Genomic DNA, 18,154 nt, shown 5'->3' on the forward strand with positions numbered 1-18,154 from the left:
GTTTGTACGCTGTGGAGACCAGACGCAATGAAAGATGGCAGAAAAAGAAGGGGGGGGGGAACGAAAATGGAAAAATAAAAGGGGTTAAGCACATACACAAACAACCAACAGTTACAAAAAACAGACCCCTGTGAAGCTGGATAATTCTGCGCTTTTTATAGGAAACCAGAATCAAACTAGCTCAGAATCATGCTGGAGTCTGAAAACCGGAAAGACCTGTAAGATTTAGAGGGTTTTACTATAAGAAAACTCATAAAATGTAAGTTATGGTGATTGGGCAGAGCCCGGTGCGCTCACGAGGGAGAGCTCAGGGTAAGAAGGCTCCCAACTGAACGTGACCAGGAAGCTTCTCCATCCTCAAAACAAGCAAGCCAAAAAATGACCAAGCACAATGAACACTGAGACATGAGCGCTCCAACTGAGTGAGTAAAGTGATAGTGGATATGGTTCTATTGGGAATGTACTGTGGAGTGCCAACGCCCATGCAGTTATCACAGTAGCGTTTGCTACATCCGTACCTGCATGTAATGTGAAGAGTCGCTCTTCACACTATAACCCCTTATTATAAATACTTTGTAGGATGGAAAGTATTCTTCATCTAGTCATTAAGCCAAGCTGCGCAAGAAGCAGGTGTTGAGCAGTAAGCCCTCAGGCGCTCCCAACGATACGGCAAGATCGGACTTGTGGAACATCACTGCCAAAGTGTAAGGTGAGTATTCAATTTTGGTTCATTTAAAGCCGGTTTAACTTTTTTATGTCTTGAAAAACCCCTTCAATCACTGATTTATTCAGCTTCTTATTGGCAGCGTGATAAAAACCCCCACGTTGTTCTATTTTTCTTACGTGATAAATAATGCAATTTTTTAATATTTCAGACTTTTACAGACATGCTAACAATTCTCCTAATTATTTCAATGTTTTAATTAAACATAAATGTCTGTATTTTTTGTCCCCATGGGGGACTTTAGCTTGTAATTGTTTAATCGCTTGTACAACATATTGTAATACTTCACTATTGCAGTATATTGTAGTTTTAACTGGCAGTCTATTAAGCCATGCCAGCCCATCGGCAGCAGAATTGCGTCACATGAGGGTTGATGTTGTGCCAGAGGTGCCCGGTCTCTGGCTAGCTACTTAGACCCTGCTGTCAGCATTGGCTGCAGTATTTAAAGAGTTAAATGGGCACCATTGGAACTAGCTCTGACTGTGGCCATTGCCAACAAACCGTCAGAAACAGATGAAAGCTGCTGGTATGAAGCAAGCATAATATATATATATATGAATACTATGTCCATACATAATCACTATTGTGACCATTTAATTCCTCTTCTCCATAACCAACTGCCTTATTTATTCTCAATAATTCATATATGCAAGTAAACATTTCGCACCCCAAAGCTGTCCAGAGTAGCCTTTAACCCCTTCCCGCCCTAGGGCGTAAATGTGCACTCTGGCTGGGAAGAAGTTCCCGTAAATGAGCATACATTTAGGCAATATGGAAAGCATGTGTGTCATCTACAGTGGGAGCTGGCTGTGACTGGGAGAACACTGATATCTGTTGTTAACCCCTTAAATGCCACTATCAGTATTGATTGTGGCATGCAAAGCCTTCACAGAGGGAGGAGGATGCTCCCTCTTTGATGGCATTGGCCCTCTGCCTTATAATTGTGGAGGGCTGAAGGGTTGCTATGACAATGGCGCCCAGGTTTACCATGGACTGTGATTGCTAGGATTAGTGATAATGCATTGCAGTGCAGAAGCATTATCAGAGTGACCATAAATCAATAGCTTCAAGTCCCCTACAAAAAATGTAAAAAAAAAGTTCTTCCTTTACACACTTTCCCCTCTTTATTGCAAAAAATAAATACAAGCTTACACGTTTGGTACGATTGCATCTATAATGACCTGTACAGTAAATTGAACACACTTTTTATCCTGCATGGAAAACACTGTAAGAAAAAAGCAAAATACTGAGCTAAAATGCTTTTTTTGTTCATTTTACTTCCCAAAAGAATGCTATAAAGTGATTAAAAAGCCATATGTGCTCCTAAATGGTACCAATAAACACTGCAGCTCGTCACTCAAAACACAAACACTCATAAAGCTCCGTCAATGGGAAAATAAAAACGTTAGAGGACTTTGAATATATATTTAAAAAAAAGTTATTTTACAAAAGTTGAAAACTCTAAGGCCTCGGTCACACGGGCGTTTTTTCCCGGGATTTGCGGATCGCATGACGGATGCGCATCCGCAAATCGTGTGACCGGGGCCGAAAAATCACCCCAAAAAACTGCTCCTAGCCGTGTTTCATTAGAAACGGACCGGAGCTGTCCAGTGCTGTCCAGCGCATTGAATTCAATGGAGCCGGCAATACAGCCGGCTCCATTGAAAGCAATGGGCAATGGGCTGCGGGCGATCTCACGATGAATTTTCGGGAAGGGCTTAAAAATATAAGCCCTTCCCTGAAATTCATCCAGAAGTGTGTAAAAAGTAAAAAAAATATATATACTCACCTTGTCCCAGCAGACGGAGTTCAGCCGCGGCCAGCCGGCAGTTCTCCTTAACTGCTATGAGTAGTATTCAGCAGCCGGGGATTTAAAATACCCGCCTGCTGAATGAGCTGCCTCTGATTGGTCACAGTTCTCACCAATCAGAGGCAGCTCTCACTCATCCATTCATGAATTCATGAATGGGTGAGTGAGTGCTGCCTCTGATTGGCTCAGCGCAGGGACCAATCAGGGGCAGCTCTCAGCTGTCATTCAGCTGAGAGCTGCCTCTGATTGGTCCCTGCGCTGAGCCCCGGCTGCTGAATACTACTCATAGCAGAACTCAGGAGAACTGCCGGCTGGCCGCGGCTGAACTCCGTCTGCCGGGACAAGGTGAGTATATATTTTTTTAACTTTTTACACATTTCTGGATGAATTTCAGGGAAATTTTAAGCCCTTCCCGAAAATTCATCGTGCGATCGCCGGCAGCCCATTGCTTTCAATGGAGCCCAATGAATTCAATGGGCAAACATCATTCTTCTCTGCCACAGGTGTTACAGCTGTGGCAGAGGAGAATGATTTGTCTACTATATGTTCTCAATGGGGTCGGCGCTGCTGCCGCCGGCCCCATTGAGCACATATACAGAAGAGAACAGGAATCGCAGATCGCAGATAGGTGCGATCTGCGATTTCTGTTCTATAATTTATCGGACGAGCGCATAAAAAATGCTCATGTATCCGATACCATTGCAAAGCAATGGTTCTTTAACATCGCAGATCGCAATCGCATGCGCAGATCGCACGGAAAATGGCACGTGTGACCGAGGCCTAAAAATGTATATGATTTTAGCATTGTCATGCATGCTATATGATTAAGGGCTTATTCAGATGACCGTATATCGGCGAATATACGGCGTCCCTCTCTGTAGGGGGGGAGGTTGGAAGAGCTGAGAACAGTGCACTGAGCTCCCGCCCTCTCTCCACCTCCTCCCCACCTCCTCTCCGTCCCTTGGCACTATTTGCAAGAGAGTGGGTGGTATGGGGGTGGAGCTAAGTTCTGAAACTTAGCTTCGCCCTGCCCCGCCACCTCTCATTGCAAATAGTGCCGAGGGGCGGAGAGGAGGTGGGGAGGAGGCGGAAAGAGGGCGGAGAGGGGGTGGGAGCTCAGTGCACTGCTCCCGCCTCTTCAGCCTCCTCCCCCTCACAGAGGGAAGCCGTATATCGGCCAGCCGATATACGGTCGTCTGCATAAGCCCTAAAGCTGTAAAAAACACCCCAAAAAATAATGGAAGAATTGTAGTGTTTTTTCTCCCTGCCCTCAAAGAAAAAATGTATAAATCTTATACCATACAAGCTTAAACTCCAGCTCGCCACACAGAAAATAAGCCCTAGCATGGCCAGGTCGACCACAGAATAAAACAGTTATGGCTTTTGAAATGTGGAGATGAAAATCCCGAAATAATCATTCCATCCTTAGGGCCAGAATAGGCCACGTCACTAAGGGGTTAATGTATTACAGACATCACCTTTCTTTAAACGCCTTTCCCAAATTTTGCAATCTTCTTCATAGTCTGGGAAGGCAGAGGAGCAGGTGAGACGGAGGCTCCGGGAACAGGATGTCTTCCGGTGGAGTATCTCCTCTCTCCAGATTACTCTGGAACACTGGGATACAACCCGCTGGTCCGGGTCAGTGATGGGAAACCCTGCGATAAGGGAAAGAGAAGCGCTTTATCTGGTTTTGTTTACCCTCCCTAACAACCTAAGAACTTACCAACAGGATACAGAACAGGATGTGTCCCACCTGCCTACCCGTCTTTAATCCATCTATGAATTCTTCATTTTAGTTGATGTCTCCTTTATATACACATAGAAATATTTCATTCACCTGCTCCTCTTATCATCCAGTCATTTATTCATTCATGCCTTCATTCATCCTTCAATCACTAACTATTCCATATTGTATCAACTCACTGACAGATCCATTTATATCAGTCATCTAGTATCATTCAGAAATCCATCCATTCATACTCTGCCTCATTCATACAATTCTCTGCCACCTAGTGCCCAAATTGCAGTATTACAGCATCTGAATCCTTGAGATTTGATAAACCAACCCTCTGCTGAGATCTACTGGCAGGATAATAGAACTATAGAGCACGTCCCCCTAGGACAGTGATGGCGAACCTTTTAGAGCTCGAGTGCCCAAACTGTAACCTAAAACCCACTTAATTATCGCAAAGTGCCAACATGTCAGGGGGCGGGGCTTATCACGACGTATGATTTTACTCCTGTCGTTCTAAAAAGGAGAGGGCTACTTCAAAATAGACAGCAGGCAGATTTTGACTGCTTTTTGGATGTGGAAATACTGCAGAACGTCCTCAGCGGAAAATACTGTGGAAAATTCTGCAGCATTTCCGCATCCAAAAAGTAGTCAGAATCTGCACGCGGTCTATTTTGAAAGAGCCCTGCCCATTTCCGCCACGTGTAAACATACCCCAGCGGTAATAGTGACCCCCCCAGCAGTAATAGTGACCCCCACCACACAGCAGCCCCAGCAGTAATAGTGACCCCCAGCGGTAATAGTGACACCCCCCCCCCAGCACCCCCAGCAGTAATAGTGACCCCCACATCACAGCGGCCCCAGCGGTTATAGTCACCCCCACAGCGGCCCCAGCGGTGATAGTGGCCCCCACCCCACAGCGGCGCCAGCGGTGATAGTGCCCCTCACCCCACAGCGGCCCCAGTGGTAATAGTGTCCCCCACCCCACAGCGATAATAGTGACTCCCCCAGCGGCCCCCAGTACATTAGGGACACTCCCCCAGCGGCCCCCAGTGCATTAGGGACACCCCCCAGTGGCCCCCCAGTGCATTAGGGACACCCCCCAGCGGCCCCCAGTGCATTAGGGACACCCCCCAGTGGCCCCCCAGGGCAGTAGTGACACCCCCCCAACGGCCCCCAGTGCATTAGGGACACCCCCAGCAGCCCCCAGTGCATTAAGGACACCCCCCAGCAGCCCCCCAGGGCAGTAGTGACACCCCCCAACGGCCCCCCAGTGCATTAGGGACACTCCCCAGCAGCCCCAAGTGCATTAGGGACACCCCCCAGCGGCTCCCCAGTGCAGTAGTGACACCCCCCAGCGGCCCCCAGTGCATTAGGGACACCCCCCAGTGCAGCAGGGGCACCCCCTAGTGCAGCAGTGACACCCCCCAGTGGCCCCCCAGTGCAGTAGTGACACCCCACAGTGCCCCTCCCGAGACCCACATACTTACCTCCCCCTCCTCCTCTCCCTCCTCCTGGAAGCTCAGCTTCTCTTCTGGTCCCGGCATGCATATTAACTTTTTCTTACCCACTTCTGCCTCAATAGGTAATTCCCAGCAACCTGCTGGTATTCACAAGTTGTGAGCGGCAGATAGGGCGCGTGCCAGCAGGGAGGGCTCTGCGTGCCGCCTCTGGCACGCGTGCCATAGGTTCGCCACCACTGCCCTAGGACATCCAGTTGTCCCATCATCAGGAATGTTGATATTAATTAAATTAAAATGTTGCTTAGTTTTTAATTCACTGTTTTGTATTTCTGCCTGATACAAATAAAATAGTATCTCCTGACAAAACCCTCATTGCAGCTCCTATACAGCTTCAGGTATAAAAACACTATCTAACACCACTCATTACCAATGTGAATAAAAACTAAACTTCTACTTATTCTTAAATACGGAGTTGTGCATAACCAGGAAGTTAGGGGAGTGTGACAGTCTCTGTTCTGGCCTGCGTGGACGTTGTATGATTTGTCTTGATCCCAGTCCCGGTGGCCATGTTTTTGCTGTTCTTCACTGGGTACTGTGTTTGGCAAGATGAGTGCATCTGTTGGATGAAACAGAAGGCACATCTTGCATCACAGGGTGGTACCTGTGTAGGTACTGTATAAGAGCAGTGGTGAGCAATTGGAACTGCAACTGTGACCCGGCCCCTAGGCTAGGGCACCCAGAAGCCAAATTAATATGTCTGCTGTTTTTTTCCCTCTACTATAGCATTTCCCGCCATCCAGCTTTACTATCAGCACAAACAACCAGTCCCCACAGCTTAGTCACCTAACCCAGCAGCGTGGTCTGAGCAGTGGAGACACAGAGGAGCAGTTGGGCTCTGATGCTGCCAGGTCTCGTGACTGAGTGGAGGTGACAGAAAGTTTCAGTTCCTGTCATCACTGTTCAGTCAACTAACCCGGCTGTATCATAGCCCAACTGTTCCTCCATGTCTCCAGCGATCAGAACACACTGCAGGCACAGATGAGGAGTAGGGCTCTGGTGCGGTCAGGTAACTGAGCGGTGGTGACATAAAATTTGCACTGATAGCAGCACTGGGTGGCCAGAGGACCTACTTTAGAGTAAGGAGTAGAGATGAGCGAGCATACTCGTCCGAGCTTGATGCTCGTTCGAGTATTAGGGTGCTCGAGATGCTCGTTACTCGAGACGAGCACCACGCGATACTCGTCTCGATTAAACGAGCACTGACCATTGAATTCAATGGAGCCGGCAATACAGCCGACTCCATTGAAAGCAATGGGCTGCCTGCGTACGCGGGATGAATTGTCGGGAAGGACTTAAATATATAAGCCCTTCCCTGCAATTCATCTAGAAATGTGTAAAAATAAAAAATATATATATACTTACCTTGTCCCGGCAGAACGATGTTAGCCCATTGAATTCAATGGAGCCGCAATACAGCCGACTCCATTGAAAGCAATGGGCTGCCGGCGATCGCGGGATGAATTGTCGGGAAAGGGTTAAATATATAAGCCCTTCCCTGCAATTCATCCAGAAATGTGTAAAAATAAAAAATATATATATACTCACCTGGTGCCGGCAGACGGAGTTCAGCGCGGCAGGCTGCAGTTCTCCTGAACTGCTCTGAACAGCTGTGAGTAGTATTCAGCAGCCGGGGATCTAAAATCCCCGCCTGCTGAATAAGATGCCTCTGATTGGTCACAGCCTGACCAATCAGAGGCCAGCCCTCACTCACACCCATTCATGAATTCATGAATGGGTGAGTGACTGCTGCCTCTGATTGGCTCAGGGGCAGCTCTCCTGCCCCTGAGCCAATCAGAGGCAGCCCTCACTCACCCATTCATGAATTCATGAATGGGTGTGAGTGAGGGCTGGCCTCTGATTGGTCAGGCTGTGACCAATCAGAGGCATCTTATTCAGCAGGCGGGGATTTTAAATCCCCGGCTGCTGAATACTATTCACAGCTGTTCAGAGCAGTTCAGGAGAACTGCAGCCTACCGCGCTGAACTCCGTCTGCCGGCACTAGGTGAGTATATATATATTTTTTATTTTTACACATTTCTGGATGAATTGCAGGGAAGGGCTTATATATTTAACCCTTTCCCGACAATTCATCCCACGATCGCCGGCAGCCCATTGCTTTCAATGGAGTCGGCTGTATTGACGGCTCCATTGAATTCAATGGGCTAACATCGTTCTTCTCTGCCACAGGGGGGGGGGGGGTCTCACTCTTGCCGCTATTGTGGCTTAATAGTGGGACCTGGGAACTTGAGATACAGCCCAAAATGTAGCTCCTCGCCTGCCCTATTCGTTTCTGTGTCGTTTCTATCACTTTCTTGTGTTTTGCAGATTTTCACAAATGAAAACCTTAGCGAGCATCGGCGATATACAAAAATGCTCGAGTCACCCATTGACTTCAATGGGGTTCGTTACTCGAAACGAACTCTCGAGCATCACTGAAAGTTCGACTCGAGTAACGAGCACCCGAGCATTTTGGTGCTCGCTCATCTCTAGTAAGGAGCCATCCTTGTGGGTACTCTTCCTAAGAGACCACAACTGGCACAATTACTAAAGGGGCCACATTTGGGGATATGTTTACTATAAGGAGCCACATTTGGGAGCACTGTTACTAACAGAGATTTGTAGGGGCACTATTACTCATGTGGTCACATTTATAGACACTGTTGCTAAAGTGGACAAAATTGGGGACAGTTTTATTAAATTAGCCACATTTGCGTGCAATCTCACTAAAGAGAGGTTGCATACTTTTTTTCTAAATGGGGCTACATTTGAGGATTTATTACTTTCTTGGCAATATGGCAGGTCTATGACCAGATGTCTAACTGGATGAGTGCTTTCTTTTCCTAATACAAGGCTCCAACCTCTTCACAAAAGGCTTTGAGAGCTTCTTTCATGGCTCTAACCTCAGAACACACCCAACTGTGCATTAACTTTTCATACTTGTTGCTCACTCCATCCCTGCAGCCAGCACAACAACCTTTGTTCCGCAATTTACCTTTTGTACCAAGCAGAGACATCACCCTGAGAGGCAAGACATGCCATACTGTCGCGGTAGGTGGTAGGGGACACAGGATTCAGGATATGAGGTGGACACGGGACTTAGAAAAGAATGTTTTTTATTACAACTGCTAACAAGAAGTAAATATACTTAATGAGATAGATGAGGAGTAAGTAATAGAGATGAGCGAGCACCAAAATGCTCGGGTGCTCGTTACTCGGGACGAAATTATCGCGATGCTCAAGGGTTCGTTTCGAATAACGAACCCCATTGAAGTCAATGGGCGACCCGAGCATTTTTGTATTTCGCCGATGCTCGCTAAGGTTTTCCTGTGTGAAAATCTGGGCAATTCAAGAAAGTGATGGGAACGACACAGCAACGGATAGGGCAGGCGAGGGGCTACATGTTGGGCTGCATCTCAAGTTCACAGGTCCCACTATTAAGCCACAATACCGGCAAGAGTGCCCCCCCCCCCTCCCAACAACGTTTACTTCTGAAAAGCCTTCATTAGCATGGCATACCTTAGCTAAGCACCACACTATCTCCAACAAAGCACAATCACTGCTTGCATGACACTCCGCTCCCACTTCTCCTGGGTTACATGCTGCCCAACCCCCTCCCCCCCCCCCCCGCACGACAGTGTCCACAGCGTACACCAAATTGTCCCTGCCCAGCCTTCAGCTGCCCTCATGCCACGCCACCCTCATGTCTATTTATAAGTGCGTCTGCCAGAGGAAAAGCAGGCACACACTGCAGAGGGTTGGCATGGCTAGGCAGCGACCCTCTTTGAAAGGGGCGGGGCGATAGCCCACAATGCTGTACAGAAGCAATGAGAAATCCAATCCTGTGCCACCTCCATCTGGAGCTGCACACGTGGGCATAGCAATGGGGAACCTATGTGCCACACACTATTCATTCTGTCAAGGTGTCTGCATGCCCCAGTCAGACCGCGGTTTTTTATAAATAGTCACAGCCAGGTCCAACTCCGCAATGGGAATTATGTGTGCACCCACAGCATGGGTGGCTCCCTGGAACCCACCGGCGGTACATAAATATATCCCATTGCAGTGCCCTACTCAGCAGAGCTAACGTCAGATACAATACAGGTGGGCTTCGGCCCACACTGCATGCCCCAGTCAGACTGGTAATATGTACCTTAACAGTAACCTCGTTGGTGGTAATGTGGTGGTGACTGCGGACGTGGTAGCGCGGTTTTATGTAGTTGGTTTTCGGAATGTGGCCAGGATTAAGTGGGCCGTGGCGGGGGGATGGTGGTGGTGCTCTCTTGTGTCGTTAAAGGTGAAATTCTTGGACTGCCACCAGACGGACCAATGCAAAGGTATTTGCCAAGAATGTTTTCATTGTTGGAGGAGGAAGGGGATGTTTTGGAGGCACTATGTGTCCTCTACACGTGTCCGTGGTTATATGCACCTTAACAGTAACAGCGTTGGTGGGAAATCGCCTCGCCGCCATCATGTCTTTGTGAAGCCTCTGTTTCCACACCCCAGTGACATACCATTAGCAGCGGTATAGGCAGAGCCCAGAATTATTAACATTTCAGCGGTAGCATTAGGACAGGCCCCACTAACATATCACTAGCAGCAGTATAGGGGGAGCGCAGTCTTAGTTCCATTTCAGTAATAGTAGCACTCAAGACAGGCCCCAGTAACATTCCCATCGCAGCAGTTTAGGGAGATAACAGTCTCTTTCACATTTCAGTAGCTGCAGTATAGACAAGGCCCCAGTTACATTTATGTAGCTAAAGTGTAGGCCAACCCCACACACCTTTCTGTACCATGAGTGCAGGCGAAGAACATAGAAATTACTATGATTACACTGTAGGTGAGGGCCCAAAAAAATTGGTGTACCAACAGTAGTAATGTACCTCAGAAAAAATTGGCCATGCCCAACCAAGATGGCAGGTGAAACCCATTAATCGCTTTGGTTAATGTGGCTTCAGTGGTAACTAGGCCTGGAGGCAGCCCAGTTTAACGAAAAATTGGTTCAAGTTAAAGTTTCAACGCTTTTAAGAGCATTGAAACGTATAAAAATTGTTTAGAAAAATTATATGAGTGAGCCTTGTGGCCCTAAGAAAAATTGCCCGTTCGGCGTGATTACGTGAGGTTTCAGGAGGAGGAGCAGGAGGAGGAGGAGGAATATTATACACAGATTGATGAAGCAGAAATGTCCCCGTTTTGGATGGTGAGAGAGAACGATGCTTCCATCCGCGAGTGCAGCCTACGTATTGCTTAGGTATCGCTGCTGTCCGCTGGTGGAGAAGAGAAGTCTGGGGAAATCCAGGCTTTGTTCATCTTGATGAGTGTAAGCCTGTCGGCACTGTCGGTTGACAGGCGGGTACGCTTATCTGTGATGATTCCCCCAGCCGCACTAAACACCCTCTCTGACAAGACGCTAGCCGCAGGACAAGCAAGCACCTCCAGGGCATACAGCGCGAGTTCATGCCATGTGTCCAGCTTCGACACCCAGTAGTTGTAGGTGGCAGAGGCGTCACGGAGGACGGTCGTGCGATCGGCTACGTACTCCCTCACCATCCTTTTACAGTGGTGCTCCCGCCGACTCAGCCTTGACTGGGAGCGGTGACACAGTCTTGCTGGGGAGCCATAAAGCTGTCCAGGGCCTTAAAGACTGTTGCACTGCCTGTGCTGTACATGCTGCTCGATCTCCGCACCTCCCCTGCTACCTGGCCCTCGGAACTGCGCCTTCTGCCACTAGCACTATCGAATGGGAATTTTACCATCAGCTTCTCCGCCAGGGTCCTGTGGTATAGCAACACTCTCGAACCCCTTTCCTCTTCGGGAATGAGAGTGGAAAGGTTCTCCTTATACCGTTGGTCGAGCAGTGTGTACACCCAGTAATCCGTAGTGGCCAGAATGCGTGTAACGCGAGGGTCATGAGAAAGGCATCCTAACATGAAGTCAGCCATGTGTGCCAGGGTACCTGTGCGCAACACATGGCTGTCTTCACTAGGAAGATCACTTTCAGGATCCTCCTCCTCCTCCTCAGCCCATACACGCTGAAAGGATGACAGGCAAGCAGCATGGGTACCGTCAGCAGTGGGCCAAGCTGTCTCTTCCCCCTCCTCCTCATCCTCCTCATGCTCCTCCTCCTCCTCCTGAACGCGCTGAGATATAGACAGGAGGGTGCTCTGACTATCCAGCGACATACTGTCTTCCCCCGCCTCCATTTCCGAGCGCAAAGCATCTGCCTTTATGCTTTGCAGGGAACTTCTCAAGATTCATAGCAGAGGAATGGTGACGCTAATGATTGCAGCATCGCCGCTCACCACCTGGGTAGACTCCTCAAAGTTTCGAAGGACTTGGCAGATGTCTGCCAACCAGGCCCACTCTTCTGAAAATAATTGAGGAGGCTGACTCCCACTGCGCCGCCCATGTTGGAGTTGGTATTCCACTATAGCTCTACGCTGCTCATAGAGCCTGGCCAACATGTGGAGCGTAGAGTTCCACCGTGTGGGCACGTCGCACAGCAGTCGGTGCACTGGCAGATTAAACCGATGTTGCAGGGTGCGCAGGGTGGCAGCGTCCGTGTGGGACTTGCGGAAATGTGCGCAGAGCCGGCGCACCTTTACGAGCAGGTCTGACAAGCGTGGGTAGCTTTTCAGAAAGCGCTGAACCACCAAATTAAAGACGTGGGCCAGGCATGGCACGTGCGTGAGGCTGCCGAGCTGCAGAGCCGCCACCAGGTTACGGCCGTTGTCACACACGACCATGCCCGGTTGGAGGCTCAGCGGCGCAAGCCAGCGGTCGGTCTGCTCTGTCAGACCCTGCAGCAGTTCGTGGGCCGTGTGCGTCTTATCTCCTAAGCTGAGTAGTTTCAGCACGGCCTGCTGACGCTTGCCCACCGCTGTGCTGCCACGCCGCGCGACACCGACTGCTGGCGACGTGCTGCTGCTGCTGACACATCTTGATTGCGAGACAGAGGTTGCGTTGGAGGAGTAGGAGGAGGAGGGTGCTTTGGTGGAGGAAGCATACACCGCCGCAGATACCACCACCGAGCTGGGGCCCGCAATTCTGGGGGTGGGTAGGACGTGAGCGGTCCCAGGCTCTGACTCTGTCCCAGCCTCCACTAAATTCACCCAATGTGCCGTCAGGGAGATGTAGTGGCCCTGCCCGCCTGTGCTTGTCCACGTGTCCGTTGTTAAGTGGACCTTGGCAGTAACCGCATTGGTGAGGGCGCGTACAATGTTGCGGGAGACGTGGTCGTGCAGGGCTGGGACGGCACATCGGGAAAAGTAGTGGCGACTGGGAACTGAGTAGCGAGGGGCCGCCGCCGCCATCATACTTTTGAAGGACTCCGTTTCCACAACCCTATACGGCAGCATCTCAAGGCTGATAAATTTGGCTATGTGGACGGTTAACGCTTGAGCGTGCGGGTGCGTGGCGGCGTACTTGCACTTGCGCTCAAACACTTGCGCTAGTGACGGCGAGACATTGGTGGATTGGGCCGAGGACAGCGGAGGTGAGGGTGTGGGTGCAGGCCAGGAGACGGTAGTGCCTGTGTCCTCAGAGCGGGGATGGATCTCAGTGGCAGGTTGGGGCACAGGGGGAGAGGCAGCGGTGCAAACCGGAGGCGGTGAACGGCCTTCGTCCCACCTTGTGGGGTGCTTGGCCATCATATGTCTGCGCATGCTGGTGGTGGTGAGGCTGTTGGTAGTGGCTCCCCGGCTGATCTTGGCACGACAAAGGTTGCACACCACTGTTCGTCGGTCGTCAGGCGTCTCTGTGAAAAACTGCCAGACCTTAGAGCACCTTGGCCTCTGCAGGGTGGCATGGCGCGAGGGTGCGCTTTGGGAAACAGTTGGTGGATTATTCGGTCTGGCCCTGCCTCTACCCCTGGCCACCGCACTGCCTCTTGCAACCTGCCCTGCTGCTGCCCTTTCCTCCCCCTCTGAAGACCTGTCCTGAGTAGGCATTGCAAACCAGGTGGGGTCAGTCAGCTCATCGTCCTGCTGCTCTTCCTCAGAATCCTCTGTGCGCTCCTCCCTCGGACTTACTGCCCTTACTACTACCTCACCGATAGACAACTGTGTCTCATCGTCATCGGCCTCCTCACCCACTGAAAGGTCTTGAGACAGTTGCCGGAAGTCCCCAGCCTCATCCCCCGGACCCCGGGAACTTTCCAATGGTTGGGCATCAGTGACGATAAACTCCTCTGGTGGGAGAGGAACCACTGCTGCCCAATCTGAGCAGGGGCCCGAGAACAGTTCCTGGGAGTCTTCCCGCTCCTGAGCATGTGTCATTGTAGTGGAGTGAGGAGGCTGGGAGGAAGGAGGAGCAGCAGACAGAGGATTCGGATTTTCAGCAGTGGATGGCGCAGAACTGTGGGTGGACGATAGGTTGCTCGAAGCACTTTCTGCCATCCACGACAGGACCTGCTCACACTGCTCATTTTCTAATAAAGGTCTCCCGCGTGGACCCATTAATTGTGCGATGAATGTGGGGATGCCAGAAACGTGCCTCTCTCCTAATCGCGCAGCAGTCGGCTGCGATACACCTGGATCAGGAGATCGGCCTGTGCCCACAGCCTCACTTGGGCCTTCGCGTCCTCGGCCGCGTCCACGTCCTCTAGGCCTACCCCTACCCCTCAGCATGCTGTATTACCAGTGATTTGATTTCCCAGCCAGGAAATAAATTGGCGCAAGCCTGCTGTTAAACTTAGCTGGCTGCGTATGATTTTTTTTACGTTCTCCACCCAGCACACACGTACCCAGAACGCTGAGGACTGTCAGAGGCAGGCCAAATAGAATTTTTTCCCTTTTTTTTTTTAAAGGAAAGGCCCACTACCTATATTCAATCAATAATAAATGTGTTGTGGTCCTGCAGTGTGTCACAGAACTGCAGTCTTGCACTGTTATTAACTGCAGCAGAGCGGTGATTTCCAAGCCAGGAAATAAATTGGCGCAAGCCTGCAGGCCAAATAGAATTTTTTCCCTGTTTTTTTAAAGGAAAGGCCCACTGCCTATATTCAATCAATAATAAATGTGCTGTGGCCCTGCAGTGTGTCACAGAACTGCAGTCTTGCACTGTTATTAACTGCAGCAGAGCGGTGATTTCCCAGCCAGGAAATAAATTGGCGCAAGCCTGCTGTTAAACTTAGCTGGCTGCGTATGATTTTTTTAACCTTCTCCAACCAGCACACACGTACCCAGAATGCTGAGGACTGTCAGAGGCAGGCCAAATAGAACTTTTTGGCCCTTTTTTTTAAAAGGAAAGGCCCACTGACTATATTCAATCAATAATGTGTTGTGGCCCTGCTGTGTGTCACAGAACTGCAGTGCTATTAACTGCAGCAGAGCGGTGATTTCCCAGCCAGGAAATAAATTGGCGCAAGCCTGCTGTTAAACTTAGCTGGCTGCGTATGATTTTTTTTACCTTCTCCAACCAGCACACACGTACCCAGAACGCTGAGGACTGTCAGAGGCAGCCCAAATAGAATTTTTTGGCCCTTTTTTTTTAAAAGGAAAGGCCCACTGACTATATTCAATCAATAATGTGTTGTGGCCCTGCTGTGTGTCACAGAACTGCAGTGCTATTAACTGCAGCAGAGCGGTGATTTCCCAGCCAGGAAATAAATTGGCGCAAGCCTGCTGTTAAACTTAGCTGGCTGCGTATGATTTTTTTTACCTTCTCCAACCACACGTACCCAGAACATTGAGGACTGTCAGAGGCAGGCCAAATAGAATTTTTTGGCCCTTTTTTTTAAAAGGAAAGGCCCACTGACTATATTCAATCAATAATGTGTTGTGGCCCTGCTGTGTGTCACAGAACTGCAGTGCTATTAACTGCAGCAGAGCGGTGATTTCCCAGCCAGGAAATAAATTGGCGCAAGCCTGCTGTTAAACTTAGCTGGCTGCGTATGATTTTTGTTTAAGTTCTCCACCCAGCACACACGTACCCAGAATTTTTTTTAAAAGGAAAGGCCCACTGACTATATTCAATCAATAATGTGTTGTGGCCCTGCTGTGTGTCACAGAACTGCAGTGCTATTAACTGCAGCAGAGCGGTGATTTCCCAGCCAGGAAATAAATTGGCGCAAGCCTGCTGTTAAACTTAGCTGGCTGCGTATGATTTTTTTTACCTTCTCCAACCAGCACACACGTACCCAGAACGCTGAGGACTGTCAGAGGCAGCCCAAATAGAATTTTTTGGCCCTTTTTTTTAAAAGGAAAGGCCCACTGACTATATTCAATCAATAATGTGTTGTGGCCCTGCTGTGTGTCACAGAACTGCAGTGCTATTAACTGCAGCAGAGCGGTGATTTCCCAGCCAGGAAATAAATTGGCGCAAGCCTGCTGTTAAACTTAGCTGGCTGCGTATGATTTTTTTTACCTTCTCCAACCACACGTACCCAGAACGTTGAGGACTGTCAGAGGCAGGCCAAATAGAATTTTTTGGCCCTTTTTTTAAAAAGGAAAGGCCCACTGACTATATTCAATCAATAATGTGTTGTGGCCCTGCTGTGTGTCACAGAACTGCAGTGCTATTAACTGCAGCAGAGCGGTGATTTCCCAGCCAGGAAATAAATTGGCGCAAGCCTGCTGTTAAACTTAGCTGGCTGCGTATGATTTTTGTTTAAGTTCTCCACCCAGCACACACGTACCCAGAATGCTGAGGACTGTCAGAGGCAGGCGAAATAGAATTTTTTTGCCCTTTTTTTTAAAAGGAAAGGCCCACTGACTATATTCAATCAATAATGTGTTGTGGCCCTGCTGTGTGTCACAGAACTGCAGTGCTATTAACTGCAGCAGAGCGGTGATTTCCCAGCCAGGAAATAAATTGGCGCAAGCCTGCTGTTAAACTTAGCTGGCTGCGTATGATTTTTTTTACCTTCTCCAACCAGCACACACGTACCCAGAACGCTGAGGACTGTCAGAGGCAGCCCAAATAGAATTTTTTGGCCCTTTTTTTTAAAAGGAAAGGCCAACTGACTATATTCAATCAATAATGTGTTGTGGCCCTGCTGTGTGTCACAGAACTGCAGTGCTATTAACTGCAGCAGAGCGGTGATTTCCCAGCCAGGAAATAAATTGGCGCAAGCCTGCTGTTAAACTTAGCTGGCTGCGTATGATTTTTGTTTAAGTTCTCCACCCAGCACACACGTACCCAGAACGCTGAGGACTGTCAGAGGCAGGCCAAATAGAACTTTTTGGCCCTTTTTTTAAAAGGAAAGGCCCACTGACTATATTCAATCAATAATGTGTTGTGGCCCTGCTGTGTGTCACAGAACTGCAGTGCTATTAACTGCAGCAGAGCGGTGATTTCCCAGCCAGGAAATAAATTGGCGCAAGCCTGCTGTTAAACTTAGCTGGCTGCGTATGATTTTTTTTACCTTCTCCAACCAGCACACACGTACCCAGAACGCTGAGGACTGTCAGAGGCAGCCCAAATAGAATTTTTTGGCCCTTTTTTTTTAAAAGGAAAGGCCCACTGACTATATTCAATCAATAATGTGTTGTGGCCCTGCTGTGTGTCACAGAACTGCAGTGCTATTAACTGCAGCAGAGCGGTGATTTCCCAGCCAGGAAATAAATTGGCGCAAGCCTGCTGTTAAACTTAGCTGGCTGCGTATGATTTTTTTTACCTTCTCCAACCACACGTACCCAGAACATTGAGGACTGTCAGAGGCAGGCCAAATAGAATTTTTTGGCCCTTTTTTTTAAAAGGAAAGGCCCACTGACTATATTCAATCAATAATGTGTTGTGGCCCTGCTGTGTGTCACAGAACTGCAGTGCTATTAACTGCAGCAGAGCGGTGATTTCCCAGCCAGGAAATAAATTGGCGCAAGCCTGCTGTTAAACTTAGCTGGCTGCGTATGATTTTTGTTTAAGTTCTCCACCCAGCACACACGTACCCAGAATTTTTTTTAAAAGGAAAGGCCCACTGACTATATTCAATCAATAATGTGTTGTGGCCCTGCTGTGTGTCACAGAACTGCAGTGCTATTAACTGCAGCAGAGCGGTGATTTCCCAGCCAGGAAATAAATTGGCGCAAGCCTGCTGTTAAACTTAGCTGGCTGCGTATGATTTTTTTTACCTTCTCCAACCAGCACACACGTACCCAGAACGCTGAGGACTGTCAGAGGCAGCCCAAATAGAATTTTTTGGCCCTTTTTTTTAAAAGGAAAGGCCCACTGACTATATTCAATCAATAATGTGTTGTGGCCCTGCTGTGTGTCACAGAACTGCAGTGCTATTAACTGCAGCAGAGCGGTGATTTCCCAGCCAGGAAATAAATTGGCGCAAGCCTGCTGTTAAACTTAGCTGGCTGCGTATGATTTTTTTTACCTTCTCCAACCACACGTACCCAGAACGTTGAGGACTGTCAGAGGCA

At 49.1% G+C, this 18,154-nt stretch overlaps 1 protein-coding gene across 1 annotated transcript in view; it reads left to right on the forward strand.

Annotated features, from left to right (window-relative positions):
• Positions 1 to 312: 312 nt before the first annotated feature.
• Positions 313 to 18,154, forward strand: part of LOC136610917 (NXPE family member 3-like) — a 67,048-nt gene continuing 49,206 nt past the window's right edge. Inside the window, exons 1-2 of the mRNA XM_066590109.1 lie at positions 313 to 422; positions 580 to 709. The gene's annotated coding sequence lies outside the window, so the exon portion shown is untranslated. The remainder of the gene's footprint in view (positions 423 to 579; positions 710 to 18,154) is intronic.

This window comes from Eleutherodactylus coqui, chromosome 2 (assembly GCF_035609145.1).
Source record: "Eleutherodactylus coqui strain aEleCoq1 chromosome 2, aEleCoq1.hap1, whole genome shotgun sequence".
In the NCBI taxonomy this organism is placed as follows: domain Eukaryota; kingdom Metazoa; phylum Chordata; class Amphibia; order Anura; family Eleutherodactylidae; genus Eleutherodactylus; species Eleutherodactylus coqui.